The sequence below is a fragment of the Neophocaena asiaeorientalis genome, unplaced genomic scaffold (genome assembly GCF_003031525.2).
Source record: "Neophocaena asiaeorientalis asiaeorientalis breed wild unplaced genomic scaffold, Neophocaena_asiaeorientalis_V1.1 scaffold297, whole genome shotgun sequence".
Classification (NCBI taxonomy): Eukaryota; Metazoa; Chordata; class Mammalia; order Artiodactyla; family Phocoenidae; genus Neophocaena; species Neophocaena asiaeorientalis.
The window spans coordinates 901,950-913,257 of NW_020175435.1; positions in this window are offsets into that span (position 1 = coordinate 901,950).

Here is an 11,308-nt window from a genome sequence, read left to right on the forward strand (position 1 = left end):
GCTCAGCAGCCATGGCTCACGGGCTCAGCCGCTCCGCAGCATGTGGGATCTTCCCGGACTGGGGCACGAACCCGTGTCCCCTGCATCAGCAGGCGGACTCTCAACCACTGCGCCACCAGGGAAGCCCCATGTTCTTTTTGAGTGTGGACAATATCTCGGTTAGTATTCTAGGCACTTGTCATGCATTATTTCTCAACAGTCCTTAGGGGTATGTGTTGTTATTTTCGTCCCCATTTCAGAGGAAGGGAGGTTGAGGTTTAGAGAATCTCAAGTAATCAGGGGTCGAGGAAGAATCTGAACTCAGAGGTTGATGCTTTTCCCCTACACACCCTGCTTCATGCACCCAACAGCACAACAGAATCAGGGCTGGCAGTGTTACTTCCAATCAGATGTTCAATCTAATGTTGTTTACACTAGAAGAGGTTAATGGTAAAGTAGTATATGTTTTTAACAATCTTTATCAGCCTTTGTCAGATTAAAAGATATATTGCACAAAGAAAACATCAACAGCTTCCCAGTTTATTGTGGAAATTGTACGGGCCATGTTCTCTATCTCTGATGCTATAAAAATTGAAACCAATAATAAAAATTAATTTAATTTCCAATTAAAATTAATTGGAAAATATCTATCTAATCACTTAAGAAATAAAACAATAAAATTCCAAAAACCTCTCCAAAACTCAAACACATTTTTAAAAAAAATTGAAATATAGTTAATGTGCAATAGTTTGTTAGTTTTAGGTGTACTCCATAGTGATTTGACATTTGCATACATTATGAAATGATCATGACAATAAGTCTAGTAACTGTCTGTCTCCATACAAAGTTACTACAGTATTATTGACCATATTCCTTATGCTGTATATTATATTCCCATGACTTCTTTATTTTATAACTGGAGTCAAGCCCATTTTCTTAATAGTTTGTTTGGAAATTAATAAAAAGAGAATACTTATATCAAAAACATGAAATGTGGCTAAAGTTGTCCTTAAAGGCAATGTGATAATAGCAAATGATTTCATTTTTTAAAAAGAAAGAATAGAAATAAATGGATGGTGAAGTCATCTCAAGAAAACAGGTAAAAGAACAACAAGAATGCAAGTCAAACAGCAGAAAAGAAATTTTAATTGAATCAGAAATTCTGATTTAGAATGGAGAGACCCCCCCCCCCAGTGTAACTGACTAACAGACATAAGAAGAGGTTTTCTGGCTGAATTTCTAGAAAACTTAAGAACAAAGAGAAAACAAGAACCTACTGTATGGCACAGGGAGCTATATTCAATCCCTTGTAATAGACTATAATGGAAAAGAATGTGAAAAAGAATATATATGTATGTATATGTATAACTGAATCACTTTGCTGTACACCTGAAACTAACACAACATTGTAAATCAACTATACTTCAATAAAAATAATGACTCGTAGATTTATTAAAATTTAAACAAATTTTCTCTCCTCTCTCAGTAATGCTATAAGATTAGAACACTTTAATTACATTTGCATCACGTGCACCTTTATTTTTACTGGTTTGTGCATTTTGATTAAACGTATATTTTAAATAGCAAAAAAAAGAGAAAACGAATTTAGAAAAAATAATCAGCTATAATCATAGATTTGAAGTAGATTTTAAAATATAAGAGAATAAATGTTATGGAAAAAATAGAACCTTTCAATGAAGTGAGTGTTTCGCTGGGAAAATTCAAAATTGACCTAAGAATAAAAACCTCAAACAAGTCAATGCACATGAAAGAAATGTAAAAATAGTTAAAGAATTTATTCTAAAATTTATCCTACGACCAGACAGATTTCTGTTGTTATTTTTAACTTTTAAGAAAGAGGTCACTTCCACGCTGAAAAAAAATCATGGAAAAAAATTCCAATTTTACAAAGCTGGCTTAATCCTTATCTTAAAATTTCATTGATAGCACAAATAGGATAAAGGCACGTGCTCCATGATGTGGATGCAAAATTTGAAATCATGAAGGTTATATAAAAAAACTAGGGTTTACGTAAAGAATTCAAAGACAGTTTTGTGTGAGGAAAATTTTCTGATTGGCCATGCCATTAAAGCCAAAACAACTTGATGGTATCCATTAAAACTGAAATATAATTGATAAAACTCAACACACTAACTTATGATTTTAAAAGAGTATTCCCATAAAATTTACTAAAATTAATAGCTTTGCCGTATATAAGCAGTCAAACAACAGTTGGAAACCATAATAGAGAAAGCGCTTATATTAAACTAGCAAGAAAAATCACATAATACCTAGGAATAATGCTACCAAGAAATGTGTGGAACCTTTATGATACAAACTCCCAAATTTTATTAAGAGTTATTAAATAAGATTCAAAGGATGGGAGATGCATCATTCTCTATGACTTAATGATGTAAAGATGTTAATTTGATTCAAGTTAATTTACAAGCTTCAGAAATCTCAGTAACAATTCCCAATGTACTATTTTTTGGAGGAATTTCATAAAATAACTCTAAAGTACACGGGCTATGAAGGAGATAGGAATATGAAGGAGATAGGAATAAAAGAATCATGACTAGATATGCAAAATGCATAAAGCTACAATCATCAAACCAGTAGACCTATTAGTGATAGACTGAATGACTAGTCATTAAGCTCAAACCTACATGAGAGCTTAGCGTATAAACAAGGGCACATCTTACACTGGGAAATGGGTGGAATCTTTCAACAAATAGTATTGGTTCTTTGTGAGAAAATCAAGTCAGAGCTGCTCCTTATTACAAACACCAAAATAAGTTCCAGATGGAGTCAAAATTTAGATGCAAAAATATTCTGCTCTGCATTAGTAATCAAGCAATGCAAATTAAAATGAAATGTTACTTTCTTTTTTTGTTATACTGGCAAAGATAGTTTTAAAAATCACTTGATTTTGGGAGAGTGTGGTGAGGAAGTCCCTTCATACTTCCGATCTGAATTGAAAAGAATTCAGCTCTTCTGAAGAGTGATATTTATTGGAAACCTCTAAAAATTTCAATTCTATGACCTGTAGATTCCATGTCTTGGCATCTCTCCAGGGAAAAGATAAGACAGGTAGACAGATGGATAAGGAGACAAAGATTTACCTACAAGTATTTTTATTTCAGTCATATCTGTAGTAAAGTTCAGTAATTGGGAATTTGTTGAATATCATGTAGTCCCTAGGATGAAATATTATGCAGTCAATGAATAAACATTTTGAAGACTATTTAATAGCATAACAATATACTTACTATGTAATGTTAAACAAAAAGGATGATACAAACTATATGTACATAAATATGCATATATAAAATAAACTCAATTTTATTAAAAATATATAAAAGTATAAAAATTGCAAATAAATAAAGAAAAATGTTAGCAGTGGCTATCCCTATGTGTGAGATTATAGAGTTTTAGTGATTATATTTTTCAAATTTCATAAGTTGAAAATGCAATAATTTTGTGAATAGAAAAAGAGTTAAAAAATCAAATAAAACAATAAAAAAAGTTAAAGGTAAAAAAATGAAGTAAAAAAAGTGGAAGAAGGAGAAATAAATATGTAACTTTTCAGGCATGTGGAAGAAATTTGAAGGCATGAAAGAAGTGGAAAAATCATGAATACAATTGTTCATAGATTTAATGCTCATAAATTAGCTTTTGCTAATTGTCTGAAAATCAAAACCAAATTTAAAAGCTATCACTAAGCTGAAAAAGTATTTGCAATAAAATTGACAAGACCACAGTAAATAAAAGAAAAAAAACAACTCATCTTTAAATAGAAAATAGTCAGATTATATTAACAGATAATGGTAGAAAAAATAAAAATATTTAATAAACATAAGAAAAAGATGTTATCAGAAATCAAAAAGTACATACTAAACTACATGGAAGTATTATATCTTCAAAAAATATTTACTGATACGACAATCATTTACAACATAATATTAGGTGATAACGAAAAGCTGAACACATTTTATGCTCAATTTTATGAAAATGAATGTATTGCAAAATGAATGGAAGGCAATACACCAGATACAGTAGCAATGGCCATTTCTAGGTAGGTAGATTGGAGGTTATTTTGAATTTCTTCTTTAATGGTCTTCTATGGACTTTGTACATAGAAATATTGATACTACTTTATTGAAGCAGTGATGAACAAAGGATTTGAACATATACAAATGCATCCACTATCACTGCCTTTCATAGGAAGGACACCTCTTGAGTTAAGGACAAGCCTTCTTAAGAACAGAGTGTCAGAGATGAATGGATAAAAAGATGTGAGATTAAAAAAAAAAAAAGATGTGAGATATATATATATATATACACACACGATGGAATACTACTCAACCATGCAAAAGAATGAAATAATGCCATTTGCAGCAACATGGATGGATTTAGAGATTATCATACTAAATGAAGTAAGTCAGAAAGGGAAAGACAAATACAATATGATATCACTTATATGTGGAATCTAAACTATGACACAAATGAACTTACTTACGAAACAGGAACAGGCTCACAGACATAGGAAACAAACTACCAAAGGGGAAAGGAGGTGGGGGAGGGATAAATTAGAAGTTTGGGATTAGCAGATACAAACTACCATACACAAAATATATAAACAACAAGGTCCTACTGTATAGCACAGGGAACTATATTCAATATCCTGTAATAAACCATAATGGAAAAGAAGATGAAAAAGAATGTATATGTAGGTATAACTGAATCACTTTGTTGTACAGCAGAAACTAACACAACATTGTAAATCATCTATACTTCAATAAAAAAGGAAAGACCAGAGTGTCAGCATCCTGAGAGAAATCTGCACCAACAGGCAACAAAGCTTTTACCACTGGTCTAAAATTTTGTGCTTTCCAAAAAGGCTCTCTGAAACCTTAGCGGTTCAGTGGGTTTTACACCCGGGGAACAAGGATGCGGAAGAAGCCCCAGCCCCCCTCCCTCCTGCATCTTCCCACTTCCTCACCTCCCCTTCCTCTGCCTCTCCCCTTCTTTCCCACATCATCATCACTAGGCTTCAACTACTGCATCTTTAAAAGATAAATATCTTTTTTTTTTTTTTTTTTCAGTATGCGGACCTCTCACCGTTGTGGCCTCTCCCGTTGCAGAGCACAGGCTCTGGAAGCACAGGACCAGTGGTCACGGCTTACGGGCCCAGCCGCTCCGCAGCATGCGGGATCTTCCCGGACCAGGGCACGAACCCGTGTCCCCTGCATCAGCAGGCGGACTCTCAACCACTGTGCCACCAGGGAAGCCCAAGATAAATATCTTTTAACATCTTTTTAAAAACTGGGTTCCCGAGTTTTTAAAGATGGGAACTGGAGTTAAAAACTCCACTGGGTTTCTCCTTGGTAAGAATCAAAAATATCTTCAATATGTGGACATCCACCCTCTACTTGGCCATGTCTTTTGAAAGTGGACTCACTTCCTCCCATCCCGTTATCCTACAGCCCTAATGGTAAAAATTCTTTCTCACGTGAGCTGAACTACTCCCTGCTATCTCCATACAACAGTCCTGCCCTCTGAAAACCCACAAAATAAACTTTATCCCTTTCCTTTTCCATATTATAACCTTTATCCTGTAGAAAAAACAGATAAACAAAAGGAAGAAAATAAAAACCACTTGGAATCCAGCCACCTATCTATGTCATGTTACCACTTTTCACGTTTGTACTCTGTGCAATTCCACATGTGCTTTTCAAAAAACAACATAAGGTAATGGTGAACACACTTCTTTTTAAACTTTTTTTCCCCACAATTTGACAATACATACAGACATCTCACACTAAACTTCAGTTATCTCTTAGTTGAAATCTAAAGTTCTGCACAAAAAGGCTAATCAGAAATATATTTCTCATTATTTTAAATGGAAAAAAGTTATAATGCGTTACTGATCGACTCCGAACTTCCAGTCTCTCTCATAGGGTTGTTGTGAAGATGAGTAATCGCTGTCAAATGTTAAGAGGGTGGTACTAGAGAAGGCCCAGTGCATGTCAGCCATAAGGTTTCTCCTGGTTGCTTCCACGTCACGGAGAATAAGGCAACATGCGTGTTCTAGTCGTCTTTGGGGAGGGAGGAGTCATGGGTTCTTTGAGACTGAGTTGATTCTCTCTATCATGAATGTGGGAGGTCTTGTCTTGCGACACGTGGCCTCAGTCCTGGGCCCTGGGTTGCCTTTCAGATAGTCACAGGCAAGAGTTTCCTCTCATCCTGCACAGATAGTTCTGAGCAAAGGAGGGTGACTCCAGGGGACAGGGTAGATGAGTCTAGTAGAAATTATAATAAATACTTAAAAAAATTCTTTTATTGAAGTATAGTTGATTTACAATGTTGTGTTAATTTCTGCCGTACAGCGAAGTGACTCAGTTATACATATATATTCTTTTTTAAAAAATTTGTTTTTTGACGGGGACCATTTTTAAAGTCTTTATTGAATTTGTTACAATATTGCTCCTGTTTTATACTTTGGTTTTTTGGCTGCGAGGCATGTGGGATCTTAGCTCCCTGACCAAGTATTGAACCCTTACCCCCTGCATTGGAAGGCGAAGTCTTAACCACTAGACTGCCAGGGAAGTCCCTACATATATATATTCTCTTTCATATTCTTTTCCATTATGGTTTATCACAGGATATTGAATATAGTTCCCTGTGCTATACAGGAGGACCTTGTTTCTAATCCATCCTATACATCCTAGTTTGCATCTGCTAATCCCAAACTCCCAGTCTTTCCCTCCCCCACCTCCCCACCTCCTTGGCAACGACAAGTCTGTTTTCTATGTCTATGAGTCTGTTTCTGTTTCACAGATAGGTTCATTTGTGTTGTATTTTAGATTCCTATAATGAATACTTACTCAGTGTCTTCGTACCTACTGAGTCAGGAGTGTTGCTGAAAAGGGATGAGTCTGAGGATGTGAGCATTTCCCGCAGTCTCGTGGGTTTAGAAATTCTACTTGGAAAGCCCTGATGTGACATTCAGCTGGAAGGTCTAGAAAAGCAGGATCCAGGCCTGGTTGGCTGGCAGAGAAGTCAGGTTCCCATGGGTTTTTGTAACAATGCTGGCAGGCACCTGGGCCTCCTGGTGAAACATGTTTATTGTGTAAGCGCGTGTTGGTGGTGGGCACTGTGTAAGAAGTCACGGCTGTGGTATGCACGCACGGTCTGCTCTTCCTTGCCAGGCCTGAGTCAGCGCTTGAAACCATCTGAGGCTACCCAGGGGTACAAAAGTCACAGGCCATGGCACATGCCCGTCTAAGTCATTGCCACCAGCTGAGATCCTATGAATTTTAAAGAAGGGAGAGTCTATGGGAGGGCCCAGCTGGGGCCCAGCCGGAAGACATGTCACTTTCCTAGGAACACGGGAAGACAACTCTGGGTGGAATCTAACTTGATTTTTAAGATGAAGATTGCAAGCTCAAGCCAAGACTTCAAAGAATCATCTTGGTAGCTCTGGTTGGCCTCCACATTCTATGTGTCGTGTCTACCCTGCTGCAGAGGCTTGGCTTGAAGAGCAACGACTCCAAATCTGATGGCTGGATGGGGCCCCCAGCTGCCATCCAGTGAGTCCGATAGTCTCTGGACAGCCCTGCTCTTAGTGTCCCAGTAAAATTTGTAGAGAGACCTTGCTTGACAATGATTTCTAACATCTCTGGGACTATCAGAACAGCACAGGAGCTGAAGGCTCCCGAGGGCTTGGTAGGTGCCAGGCACTGGGGTAAACATTTATATGAATGACAAAATGGGATGGTGGTGAGACACAGGATTTGTGGTTAATATGCCTGGGTTCAAATCCTGGCTCTACTGTTTGCCATTGGGTGATGGTGGGCATGGCATGTCTCTGTCTCCTTTCCTGTGCAGTGTGTGTGTGTGTGTGTGTGTGTGTGTGTGTGTGTGTGTGTGTGTGTGTGAGAGAGAGAGAGAGACAGGAGTCACTAACTCATAGAGTTGTCATGAAGCTTAAATGAGATGAACATGGAGAATGTTTAGAGTAGCAACCACAGTGCCCTAAACACTGCCGGTCCTGGTACCTCACTCCAATGATATGCTGTGACTTATGTGGTGGCTGAAGCTGAGACTCTGGGGTCTTAGGTCCCGACCTAAAGGCGGGACTCTTGTAAGTGCTTGGAATCAAAATTTAAGTCCGAACAGTTTGACACTGCGTGAACTTTAAGTCCCAAAGCTTAACTGAATTGAACAGATTTAAATGTTGTCACTCTTTCCATTCTGATCGATATTTAAGCTCAGCGTTGTTTAAGACAACTTAAGACCTTTATCACTTATCATCTTGCCCTTAATGCATAAAAGAAAAGTCCATTTATCTTGCCCTTAATGGATTAAAAAAAAAATCCACCTATGCCATATTTTATTCCCGTGGAGAGTTTACTAAAATTTGACCTCAGCATTTCTAATCTCTCGTACAGATGGTTTAATTCTCTGCCACTAGTCTTGGGAAGGGTCACCCTCCCCCACTCAGAGCCACCTTGCCTACCTCCCCAATGTTCATCACTGGGGGAGAAGAAAGAGCTGTCCCTATTGAATCTGCTTGCTTGGTACCTTGGGTACCCTTTCCATGAAAATGTAACAGGGAGAGATTCCACACTCAAGGCACAGCTAATTTGGCTTACTGCCAGATTTTCATCCATTCAACCCGATTTCCTTAGTCTTGGGGAAGAGGGCTAGTCCTTGTTTACTTTATTGTGGTTCAGGTCTTCCCTCCAGGCTTTCCCCTTCTGACTGCAAGGGTCTTAATTGTGTTTCTATATACGTGAACTCTCTGTGTCAGACCCCAACTCACCACACTGCTGGGCTGATTGTGAGAACCTAAGCAGGCACCTTGCTGTGACCACGAGGCCTCGGACACCAAACCTTCTTAACTCCAGCTGTGCATTGCTCAGTCCCTTATATTCAGTGGGAGTATGTTAGGATCTCCAGGGCTTACTCTGAAGTGACTCCAGCTGGAAAAAAAATGATGGCTATTGTCCCCCCATACGTATGATCTTACATATGTCCCTAGTTGAAACTCATTCGTAGATTCTTTCTTCTGCAGCTGGAGAATTGATATTTGTTTTTTGGCTGCATTCACTGAGATGTGAGCTACCCCAGAATTAATTAAACCTGCCTGTTCATCATCAGTCTGGTCAGCTGTCAGTGATGAGAGGCTCTTGAGAAGTTTAGGACAATGATGGGTGAGCAAAGTAGATGGGAAAGTGCAAGCGAAGCTTCAAATTTCAAGACTATGTCTGTGCCAGTCAACCTGTCCAATGGGTGGGTGTTCTTGTTCAAGCCCTCTCACTGTTTCGGGCCTTGACCGAACATATTGATCTCTAGAAAGGTCCTTCCCAGCAGTAAAATGCTGTGATCTAGGAATTGGGGAGAGCCACCATTTCTAGTTTATTCTGGAAGTCATAGGCCATGACTTTTGAGCCAGAACTGGGTTTTAATCCAGCTGAGTCTCGCTGGGATTTTGCAGCTCTGGGCTCTAGATCCTTCGTCTTTCATGTGGGGATAATGATGCTTATTTTGCAGAGACGTTGCAGGAACAGTGCTCATGTACAAAGAGCATCTTGCACGGCCTCAGCACGTGGCAGGCACCCAGTGCACCAGGGTCTCCTGCTCCAGCATGGTGTCCATCTGGTAACTCATTTGTATCTACAAATGCCCAGCAGCATGGAGGCAGAGTGGCCGCCGGTGATAGGAACAAAGGCAACTTTAGAAAGAAAAAGAAAAGATTGTTTTCAGTGCCCTCCCATGGGGCTCCTTAATCAGAGTTGGCCACTTTCTCCCACATGTGCTGTTGCTGGGTAATTAGTGTCCCAGCAGAGCCAGGACCAGGGCACAGTGAGGGCCTTTGTTTTAGTCTTGTAAATTTCAACACAGGTTGGAAGGAACAAAAGCCCAATTCATTTAAGAGATACTCCCAATCTGATTCCATGCACTGAGCCAATGGAGAGACTGCTTGGCAGCTCTGGGAATGGAGGGTGAGCTGGATAACTCAGACAGTAGGACCCTGAGGATGCTAAGAGATGTGGAAGGGTAGCCTTTTGACTATAGTTGGCAGACGCTGGCCAGGGTCAGTACCCTGGAGATGTGGTCTGTGCTGGGAAATGCCCAGGAAGCCTGTTGTAGAGTAGGCCTTAGGGCAGTGCTTTTTTTGTTCCCCTTGACTCTTAGTAGCCTGATATCTTCCAGACTGAATGCCTTGAGAGCCACTGAATTAAAGCTGGCAAACACTGCAGGTCTATTTCTCATGTCAATTATGGGAGGTACAGAGCTGAGTCTGGATTGATGTGCAGGAATTTGCAAGGTGAGACAGTTGGGCAGCAAAAGAGAGTTCTAGTAAAGAGAGCAGCATATGAGAAGTTCAGAATTTGGGGATATATGGTATGAGGGTAGGAGGTACATGTGGAGATGGCATTCCCTGTCCCCGTGGATGGTGCGATCCAGTATGACTGGGTTGCAAAAGGAGGGGTGAGGAGAGAAGGAATTACGCTTAGTTGATGCTCTTGGCTAGATTTCAATTTAGGAGCCTCTGCACAAAATGAAGCTGGATCACTGGGGCCCACAGATGCCTGGGATGCCTGACAAGCCGGTGAGGAGATGCGTTAGAAGTATATTTGCAAGAGGATTAAGGCGCCTCCTACGGGAGAGCTTACCTTAAAGGAAGAGGGAGTCGGAAATGACAAATGTGATTAGGAAAAGAACCTTGGTTATTGAATTCAGGAGGACGTGATTATGAGCACAGTGTAGAGTTTGTCACTCAGATGACTAGACCTGCAAGGAATAATATCTGTATTCTATGGACATGTAGCACCTGGGTTAAGCCAGGGGGCAGGGGATGTGATAAATAAAATATGAAAGTTATGTCTCTTAACAAATCCTGATGTTACACTATGGGTCAAGCTGTACTGCTTTGTTGTCTTCCAAATAGAACAGGCAACATTCTCCCCATGTTGCAACTGGCCACTGAACATGGGCTCTGGAGGAAAGTGGACATGCCTGGCAGGTACAGGATTACCTGGCAGAACTGGCAGCAGTGGACAGCAGACCCCTGGAACCTAGCAGGAAAGAGCTGCAGATGCCACTGGTAACTCGCTGGACTTGCCTATAAACTCATGTGAGTTGCTTCCTGGACACTCCCAGAATTATCTGGAGACAGAGTTTCAGAGAACTAATTCTGTATTTGCATGTTGGGGAAAAGGCAGCAAAAGACAGATTATACTTGATTTAGGTGTGTTAGGAATTCTTTTTCTGTAGTGCAGCATAGAAGACATTGTTGATTGTTTCCTTAGCATCCATT